This window comes from Podarcis muralis, chromosome 4 (assembly GCF_964188315.1).
Source record: "Podarcis muralis chromosome 4, rPodMur119.hap1.1, whole genome shotgun sequence".
Taxonomy (NCBI): Eukaryota; Metazoa; Chordata; class Lepidosauria; order Squamata; family Lacertidae; genus Podarcis; species Podarcis muralis.
In genome coordinates this window covers 26,583,425-26,594,654 of record NC_135658.1, presented here as the reverse complement: position 1 = coordinate 26,594,654, position 11,230 = coordinate 26,583,425, and positions in this window count along the sequence as shown.

Here is an 11,230-nt window from a genome sequence, read left to right as displayed (position 1 = left end):
GTGGCCCCAGAATGGTGAGTGTCTGTTGGGCAGGGACAGAAAATGGCAGTTGTGGATGGACAGTATACTGGAAGACTGGCTAGTTCAAATACTGACTGGCATGTATCAGTTCCAAATGAAGGTACAGTGAAGGCAAGAAAAAGTTTTGAAAAATAAACTAACTGAATTATTTTTTCAAACCATTCCACATTCAGCTGACCATCTGCATTTGTAATAAACATTGCTTTATCAGCCATATAATTTCCTAACCCAGCCCTTGGAAACACATGCCCTCTTGCGTGACATGAGGGTCAGATTTTATAGCATGCATCATTATTTACGGCGGAGGTTTAGCAGCCAAAGCTCATTATATTGTACATAGTTGTCATGCCCTTTGAAAAGGCTATTGTGAAAAGATGTAGTTAAAAGGAGCTTATCTTGCAGCTGGGGGGGGGGGGACCTTGAGAGTGATATATGAGCACTGAATGAATGAAACTAAATATTTTGCACAGAGCTCAGCCTTTTCGAAAGCAAAATCTTCCTGTCATGGATTGAGGCTTTGATGTAACTTGAAGTATGTGAACAAGCATTTTTCACTCTGTAAAGACTAGACTGTGAAGGCCTGTGCTCTTCTATTCAAAAGTAAGTCCCTCTGAGCTCACTGGGACTTGCTTGCTTGCAGATAAGTGGGTACAGGATTGCAACCACCCCACCTTGCAGTTGGTGCTCTGACAACACAAAGGAGGAAAAGGGAGCATGCCGGGGAAAGATCAAGGGAAGACTTGGATGAATCCACAGGATCCAAAGCTCCTTCTTCCTCCAGCATGCTCCTAGAATGGAAATGGAAAAAGAAAGAAACATGAGGACACTAGAATGATCAAAGTAGATTCTGTCTTCCTCCAGCTTCTGGCTGACCAGTACAAGCCAAGCAGAGCTTGAATATGACAGTTCTTTCACTATGGATATGCCCCTCCTCACTACAATTGGATTGATCTGCAGTTTGATAACTAATACATTATCAAGACAATCAGTCTTTGTTGTCACTATACAAAGGAACATACACACAAAACCCCAAAAACACCACACTTTGCATATTACCCTCAATTCAGATTTTCTCCATGGAAATGATTGCTATGCCTAATAATAATAATGTTTAAAGCATCGCTGAAAGGAGCATAATCAGGAATCACTTATGTCTGAGGAGTATTCCTATTATGGGAGTTGGACTTGATTATCTTTTAAGTACCTTCTTCCTTTGATTATCCTAAGACCTATTATAATTCTAAGTGCCATTATTACTTTGTAATATATAGTCTATTAATTATGAAGTAACTCTCTAGCTGAAGAGCCACACAAGTAGTTCTGTACATGTCAGTGATATTTCTCAAACGTGAGCCTCTCATGCGAAGTTCCCTAAGCATTTTTTGATGTGTTTATGGATCTATCATTCAAAGAGGAAATGTCAAAAATCCCACCGCACTTATAGCCACTTGCTGGATCTTGTTCACCATCTGCAATTGCATAGGTACAATTTGTATTATATGAAGAAAGACAAGCGGTACAGCATACACACAGCCCAACCTTTGTACCTTCTTGCAATTACCTGCTTGTATTTCTCATCCTTTCTCTAGCCGTGTACATTTAAATAGTGAATGGCTCACAGCTGCAGAAGGGAAGTGGTAGACAATCTGCAATTTTACTGTCAAGCATAGTCTTTTAGAACTCTGCAATTTGTGCAAATGGCATTGTAGCTCCACTTGTTTCCTGGCAGCTCATCCTTTAGAGAGCTTTCCAAGATTAAAAGTATTAATGCTTTAGACAAGAAGGTTAAGGGAGGAATTTTATGAATTGTTCTCTCAGCCACTTTGTCTTAAATTGCAAGCCACAGTTGCCTCAAAATGGTCAAATAAGTAGTGGCAAGCAAAATCAACTTTGTGCATTTGAGGTCATCACCTGCTACAAAATTTGAAGGAAGTCGGAGTGATGCTCATCCAGTAGAGTGCTGCAGAACTACAACTGGCTGCATGCAACCTTTGATTTGACCATTCATTGAACTGTGTGGCTGTACACAAAAGCCAGTAAGAGCAGTTGCATGCTGGACCTAAGAGTGGTGAGTGGGTTCTGGACCAGATATGGCAAAGCCAAATTTATTAGACCCAATAAAAAGACACCAGTCCAAAGGTGTGCCTAGATGTTGTTCACCTCTACATAGTCATTAATGACCTGGGACACCTCTCTCTTTTGGGATGCAATATCCATCAGATTTTGGGAAGCTGACACCCTTCAGAGCTAAGGGGATGGGCAGGTAAATTGCTTAATGCTTGTTTTGCCATTTCAACTTGGAGGGAAAGATGTGGGGAATAGAAAGCTGTGAGTAGATTGAAGATTACACTCTGGAAATCTGATGTCCACCTAGCAGATCTCCTGCCTATTTTTTAGGAGCCTGCTTGTTTGCCACAAGTCCTGCATCTGTAAATAAAATAAAAATATTACAAAGAAACTATGCATCTCCACTTCATCGTACAAAATCTCACAGCACTGCACGAGAAGTGGAAACCTACAGTAACATGCCAGGGATCTCTAGGGCAGTTATCAAGAGAGAGAGATATCCTACGAAGCAGCTGTGCAATGGGTTGTAACATTTCAAATTCCTAAGCATTAAACATGAAGATTGTGGGCATTTGGGGGATTTCAACTTACATATTTTTAATTCTTTTTTTGCCACCATTTAAAAATAATATTTAGCACTGGTTTCAATCAAAGTGCCAACTACCAATATGTAAACATGCATAATATCTATTATTATTCTTCAGGTTCTAGCCCTACAAGTGCCTGCTTGTCACTCGGATTAATTGAGTGTTCTTTAGAGACATTAATCTCTGGCTCAGCTAATAGTGTCTAATCTACAGAGCAGTGAGTGAAACTGGAGAACAGGCCAGCCTTACCATTAGGCAGAGTGAGGCAGCTGCCTGAGGCACCTGACTTTGGGTGTCATGAAATGGCAGGAAATTGTCAATTATTTAATTTATTGCTGGGGAAGGGGAGAAGTGCTTATGGGACTGTCTGTCTCAGGTGCTAAATAACCCAATTGGCTCTACTGTGTTCTCTGCACCTTGATTTGGAGGAGAGCCAGGGGGACCTTTGATGCTCTGCCTCAAGCAGCCAGATATAGGAACATTAGAGGAAAGCTGCCTTACACTGAGTCGGACACTTGGTCGATCTAGCTCAGTATTGGCTACACTAACTGTCATAGGCTCTGCAGGATTTCAGACTGCACTCTCTCCCAGCCTTACCTGGATATGCTCCAATTGGCTTTAATAATGGACTACCTGAGCCACTTTCGGGTGCACACAGAAAGACACAACTCCTAAGGATGCAGGATGCTTGATAAACTTCCATCCTACACCTAGGGGACTTATGTGTAAGAAGTAGGCTTTTGTTGACTGGACAGTATACAAATGAATGCATAACACTTAATAAATTGGAGGGGGGAATTTGTGGATTGATTACTGCTGAAATTGAGGGCCAAATGTTCCACACACCATATGATACACCTGTGTCTCTGTGGTCATTTCATGTATGTGCTTTTCCTTTCATGGAAGAGATACTTGTGTGGGGAAATTGTTGAGAATGAAGTAGCCTTAGTTGTTGTTTTTTTCTTCTTGTTTTGCATTATCTTATATTGCACCCTTAGATGTAATAGTAATCTGAGACTTTTGGCTTAACAAGATAGAGATCCTGTTTTCTTCTTTTAGAAGCAGCTGCCCCTTTAAAGAAAGGGCTGCCAGTTTGGGCTGGGGGTGCAGCAATGGAGGATAGTCGAACCCTTTCTCCAGTGATCCATATATACCATGAACTGCTTGTTAGTTATTAATTTATGTACAGGCACAATATGGCCTCAGATTAACTGCTTTCTTTGTGAAGTATTTCCTGGCACTAAGCAAGCAATGATTGGGTCCTAAAGTCTAAATTTCTCCCACTTTCTCACAAAGAGAGAAAGAGAGTGTGTGTATGTGTATGTACAGCCAGAGCTCTTGGATTCAGTGAAGGATCAGCTGTTAATTCCCTGAAGCCAAATCAGGACACACACAGACTGCTTTTGTTTCCATCTCTTCAGCTTCTTAGCAGTTTCCTCACTCCTCAGATCTCTTTACTCTTTCGACAGTCTCCATCTGTCAGTGTTTATGTAGTGCTCAAAATGAAGCAAGAAGGGAACAGAAAGTTCACTGAAACATCAAGTAGGATAAGACCAAAATTTCAGTTTAAAAATCTCTCTTAATAACAACTGCACACTGCAGCTTCCTGCCTGGCTTATTTTCTTCCCTCAAAGGGGCCATTGACATTTCGGTGTACTTTAGTTCTTAAATCCATTGATTTCCTTTCCATTCTTCTCCATGAATGTGGCGAGAAAATTGGTAATGCAGTTGTGTTTTATGTAGGCAGAACATAGGGGAAATAATGTGGAAAGCCATCATATGGTAGGTATAAAGCAAAACTGATGGCTTTCCTGCTCCAGGTTATGTTTCAGTTCTTGAGCATTGGTTGGGGCAAGTCCACGCAACAAGGTCAACTGCAGGTCAACTCCAAAAAGCAATAACACAAATCAGGAACAAGGCAGAATCTAGGTGACGCTATGGTCAAAATTGAGCATAGTCCAAAGGGAAAGTTGTGGAGAAGAGATCTAGAGGTCAGCAGCACAGGCCAGTCAAGAGATAGATGGATACAGCAAAGCCACCATGTCAGGTTGCCATGGTCTGGGAGGTGAAAGCCCAGTGTTGTTCCAGCACCTACCAGACCTCAACGAGGGGCTGTATGGTCTGGTGTCTCGGGCTCCACCCAAGACCAGCAGTAAGCACTCAGTGCTGCTATTGAAGGATCCCGTACACCCAAGGAGCCATTTACTTGTAAGCCTCTTGATCCCTTTGACTTTCAGGTACTCACTCCTTTGCCAAGTGGTCACTCAGCCTGCCCTAAGGCAACATAGAATTGTAGAGTTGACAGGGATCCTGAGGATCATCTAGTCTAACCCCTTGCAATTCAGGAATATGCAGCTGTCCCATATGAGGATTGAACCTGCAAACTAGGCATTCTAAGCACCATGCTCTAACCTATGTACTAGACTTGGCCAGTAACTGAGCTGCAGTTTCTATGCCATCTTCAAACATCCTGTACAGAGCATATTTCTGTAATCAATGTACACAGTGCTTTAAAGAAGCAGCCCCCCAAATCTGTTTGCTTAGCAAGGTTTGTTTCAAATTTATTTATTTAGCAACATTTATATACCACTTAATCAATTAAACAAACAAACAAACCTCTAAGCGGTGGTCATAAAATGGTATAAAATGTTCACTTTAAAGTAGTAATAGAAACAGCAGTTCTTAATATAAAACAGTTGATTATATTAGGCCCCTAACCTAAGGAGCTTACAACCTAAGGGCCAATCTAGACAGGAGTAGCAGCTGTTGGGTGTTTGTAATCATAATCAGGATCGCAGCAGCCTCGAGGGGGGATTTAATGCCTTCCCTGCCCTGCTGCTGTCCTAACCAAAAAATGTTCCTTTGAAGCTATTATTCGCATTTGGGAGGAAATCTCCTATTATCCCCCTTCCCCAGTGACTGCTATTTCCATTTTTAAAGCCCTAAAGGTTAAGTACGAAGATGCACTCCTGTCTAGTTTGGCCCTCCTTCTTCAGCAGCAGGAGAGACAAAAATAATGGGGGAAAGGGTAATAATAATAATAGTTTTATTTATATCCCACCCTCCCTAGCCAAAGCCGGGCTCAGAGTGGCTAACAACAGTAAAAATAGCACAGTTTACATAAAATCACAGTCAATTAATTGAAATACATTCTAAAATCAATTCATTCTAAAATCAATTCAGAGTCAAATTAATGGCAACCATTGGGCTAGAGTTCTATGAGGTTTACAGAAGTAGGGGGTCAGACTGTGCCTTGGTCAAAGGCCTGGTGGAACAGCTCTGTCTTGCAGGCCCTGCGGAAAGATGTCAAGTCCCGCAGAGCCCTAGCCTCTTGTGACAGAGAGTTCCACCAGATCGGGGTCACGGCTGAAAAAGCCCTGGCTCTGGTTGAGGCCAGCCTAACCTCCCTGTGGCCCAGGATCTCCAAGATGTTTTTATTTGAAGACCATAAGGTCCTCTGTGGGACATACCAGGAGAGGCGGTCCCGTAGGTACAAGGGTCCTAGGCCGTATAGGGCTTTAAAGGTTAAAACCAGCACCTTAAACCTGATACCAGAGAGAGAGGAAAGCGCATTACCTTCGTCCAATAAAAACGTAGAGTGCAGATTTTCACGAACTTTGCATAAGCTTATTTGTATGCATGCATGCAAGTTTAGAAACATGGAGGAATTCAGTGTTGAATTAAAACAGGCTTTCATTCAGTGCAAGCATTTCTCCTTGCCCAATGAAGCAACCCCCCCCCCCCACCCCTTGTGCTGTTCTGGAGATTCTCCCTGACACACAAGAGCCAATAGGGGGCATGTACACGGGGAGAAGGTGGGGAAGTCCTGTTGCACTAGCAGAAGCCCTTTTATAGGGTCCTGTTAGTAGAGCAACTTAGTTGAATCCATCCCAATTGTTACAATTTCAACAGAAATGCAGTCTCACCATAGTGGGAGAGACAGCGACAAGGTGATTATGTGCTGCTCAGTCGGCTTTCCAGATGCTCACTGCTGATGGGCACTCCTTGGCCCCTCCTGTTGTCTCCCTTTTTAGTTCTTTGTCTTTAAACTGGGCTTGGATAAGACTTCTGTTCAAGTAGAGGACTATGCTCTGTAAAGTAGGATGCATGGCCACCCTAGAAAGAGGTTGCAATGGAAGAGATAATAATAATAATAATAATAATAATAATAATAATAATAATAATAATAATATGAGATACATATGGCAAATAAGAGTTGTGTTGGCTTAGGGTGTATTCTGGAGGATGTGGGAATGAAGGGCTTTGCTTTAAAAAGTGGGGCCTGGCTGGAGAGGTTGCACTTCCACAGGCACATACCTCCACATGTTGTGGGAATGTCCCCAAATCCAACTCTTCCGGACAGCAATCATATAAGAAATATTCAAAATAACTAAGCAAGTATTAGAAGTCACCCCAGAACTGGCCCTACTAAACATCTTCCAAAATAATAATGCCCACTCACATCATAAAGAGCTCCTAACCCACCTACTCTCAACAGCCAGAAACATCATAGCCAGGAGAGACCTGTCAAGAGTAAGCATGGAACAATGGTATCAAATAGTATGGGAAACAGCCTTATTAGAAAAACTAACCAATAAACTGAAGGAAGAAAGGCAGAGGTGGTGATCCAGGGTATAAATATAGGGATTTATACATGTTGGCTCCAGACCTGACCCTGGGCAACTCATCTTCTGACGAAGACTTACAGTAGGTCTCCCAGAACCTACATATGGCGCTGCCCTGCCTCTCAAAAAAAATCTGACAGTGTTTTAGAAGAGCACAGCATCCAGGGAGAGACCTCACCAGGTTTGCCTCCAGGGGTAGGGAAGGGGTTTCAGATTGTAGGGGAGTGGAACGATTTAAAAGCTTGCTCTTTAATCAATTATTTATTAAGATACCCCCCACAAAAGTGGTAGTATTTAATATAGAGCAGCTGATTAAAATAGTTATTGCTTTCATAAAGAAAAATCTGAAATCTGTAAGTTGTATCCAATTATCTTCCTTAGGAGTATCCAATGTCTTCATCAGAGTAGACCCATTGAACTTAATCGAGCTAATTTAATCATAGCCATTATTTTTAATGGGTCTACTACCCTGACATTAGAGACCATCCCATATACATACTATTTGGCTTAACTGATATTTCTGCAGAAAAACACTGTGTATATAATGTAGTTTCAAAGCCTGCTGTTCTTAAAGTACTGTACAATACCATTGACATTTGCCCTCTAGTGGATTTAGGAAAGAAATGCACCTTGTGGACTTGAAATTGAAACGTGAGGCGATGTATTCAAATGTTTTGCACTCCTGGTTCAGAGTTGTAGGGCTACTCTGGAAATGTGAGAGGAGGACCTGAACTGGGCGATTCTTTCGCTCTAATTTCCTCCCTACACATGGCTGAGGATTATGCCTTTGCACCCCACCTACTGGATGCACCTGCCCTGCCAGATACCTTTGTTGGGTGTAATGTTTGCATTTGCTGTACTGTAGATGTATGAAATCCAATGTGCTTAGGCTTGAGAAGCATGACTCTGTTCCCACCTACAATCTTTTATTTATTTAAAGAATTTTCACACCTTCACTCAAAGAGAGTTCTCAGAGTGACTTGTAGTTCACTAAAACAAGATAGTCCCTGCCCTCCAGCTTATGATATAAAAAGACACAACACAAAAGGAGAATGAACTGGGGGAGCTGAGGAAATAAGCAGACTCAGGAACAAGTTCTTCATTATCAGTTCTTCTGCTGGCCAGTTGGGGTGGACCCTCCGATGAACTGGCCCTGCATCCCGTCTTTTCCCTCCTTTGCTGTAGCTTGATGTGATGCAGGGTGGGGAACGTCTGGTCTATGGGCAAAACTTGGCTCACTAGGCCATTTTGGGGGAACCACACCCACCTGTCCTACACCTGTTGGCATGCATAATGTTAGTGTGAGGCAGGTTAAAGACGTGTCTTCAAAAGAATCCTCGGGATCCTAAAGTGGGCTTCCATTTGCTACTTTGCTGGAGCAAGGCGTCTTTGTAACCCCGCCCCCCATGTCAATGGGCAGTAGGAGCACACCTTGCGCAAGAAGGGAATGGCAAGGCGAAGCGTGAGGAGGCTTGCAAAATGGTGTGATAAATTCCCTCTCCTCCCCTTTTGACATCTGATATTGTGGAGAGAAAGGAGATGGTGGGGAGGCTTGCAATGCCCTTTGCACCGTGGTTTGCAAGCTTGGGAGCCCCATGCAAGGGATTATGACTGGTGGGGCAATCTACCTGTAAATTATGTAACATCAAAGTTAGTGCTGGGTAAAGATCTATTATTATTATTATTATTATTATTATTATTATTATTATTATTATTATTTATACTGCCCTTCATCCATAGATCTTAGGGCAGTTCACAACATAAAATTGCAGTAGAAAAAAACACTAAATACATAATAAAAATAAGAATAAAAACAAACCAGTTATCCCTCCTCCTGTGGACCCAAAAAGGTCCCCCCTCCCCGATGTAATGGTTAAGAGTACGCATCAGTTCTGGATGTGCTGTGTGGATTACAAGGTGAATCAAGGTGATTCAGAGATCTTCACATTTCCAAGTAGAATCTGGGACTCCTGAAGTTCCCAAGTTGCCCTCTGGTCTCACTTGTCCGAAAATGGCACAACCATTTCTCTCCCACCCTGCAAAATAAAACCAAGCAGACTGGAGAAACGCCCAGAGCTGGAGAGAAAAGAGGCTGGAGAAGTGGGGAATATTTTGTTTCAACAGAGAGGTCTAGCTTTTAATCACAGTGGATTATTTTCATGAGCACTTCAATCACATTTATTTGGGAGAGGAATTTTAAAATATATGTGGATGTATGCCTTTTCCAGTGACTGGAATTAAAGTGATTATTAAGTACTGGCATCCTACCCAATCTTTCATGAGGAATTATGCTATTTCTCTTTACCCCAGCCCCCGTTTTCCCAAAGCAGGTCTATTTAGAGATCTCTGAGGGCAGAGAGGGCACATCCCCAAAAGTCCATGGCACAGCACAGGGCACAATGTCAGCCCCCCCCCCAACGCTTTGGGAAACATGATTGCTGTAGGAGGGAGGGATATTCTGCCATTTTTGAACAAAAGGTGGTTTATAATTTTAAAAATAAATTCTTAGTTTGCAGCATACCCAAAGTTCCAATTTAAGTATTTTACCCAAAATATTTCATGTAAAGCAAAGGAGCAGGGTGAGAGAAATTACTGTACATAATCTAAATCACTGGTTTATTTTTGTCATTCTTCTTCTTCTTTACATTTTTCAGCTTTTTAAACTGTCTCCAGCTTTTGTTGTTAGTTTTGCCTTGATTGAGTTTTAATCACCATCAGGGATGCACTAGACATTTATGTAAGTTAAATAAACAATTCCAAAAGCTTTCTTAATATTGGAAGATGCAGATTACAGATTCTTCATTACTTCTCAAAGTGAAGTGGGTACTTTTATTTCTATTTACCTTACCACCCCCCTCCACTTTTGATTTACCCTTTTAAAAGAAGCTAAGTCCTAATCACTCTTACAAAAAATGGGACTTTGCCTAGTGATATATAATCCTTCTCTCAAGTATTTTATCATCTCATCTTTAAACATGAAGAGGCAAGAGATGTAAATCCCATACTAAATGAAGCCCTGTAGGAATATTTTGTATGATTTATTCAGAAAGCTCAGGTGTCTTAATGCATTTTGATGTGATCAGGGGAAGTTTTGCGCCACAAAAGCTAAGCCTAAGGAGGCTCAGAATTCTCTTGTTGGATCAGATGAGGGTCCATTTAACCCAATATTACATTTTCAACAGCAGCCAAACCACATGCCTCCTGGAAGTTCACAAGCAGGTTGTGTGGTGGCTTTCCTAGTTGTGTCTAGCATTTGGCATCCCAAGAAATACAGCCTCTGAACAGGGATGTTTCTAGGTCAGCTTTAGCCATTGGCCTTAAAAGCCAGTGTAAGTACTGTAACTCATAACCTATTGATATTCTGTCTTAACAGCTGCCCTACTAAAACTGTAGAGGCCAATAGGCTTTCCATAGGAAAAGACTCCTGACTCTTTTATTGGCCTATCGTTTCCTTTTATATAAAGATTGCTGCCTCTAAAATCCTTGAACCCTTCACTAGTGCTAGCAGCTCTATTAAATCTTCTTTATTGAATGCTTTTAAATGTAGCTCCTGGGATTACCGACTTCCAAGCATGATCTTACCACAATGAGATAAATCACCAACATATTAACCTCTCTCTATTAAATGCACATCACCCAAAGGCATTTTGCTTATGACAGAAACCATACATCAGGAGCCTGGATTTCTAAAGCAGCAATTTACCCATTTCTGTTAGAGGGGAACACAATGGCCCACCCTCAGCAGCAACCATCTCTGGAGTGCAGTTATGTCAAATATTTATTAGCGGCAGAAATATTCGACATGATATTTCAGAGTTAAAAGCCCAAGCTGAGTTTTATAGCATCCCTTCATATGCAAGTAAAAAGAGTATTAGAGTAAATGCACGGCCTTTTAAAGACTGAGAAGCCCAAGGGCAGAGTCCCCTTCTT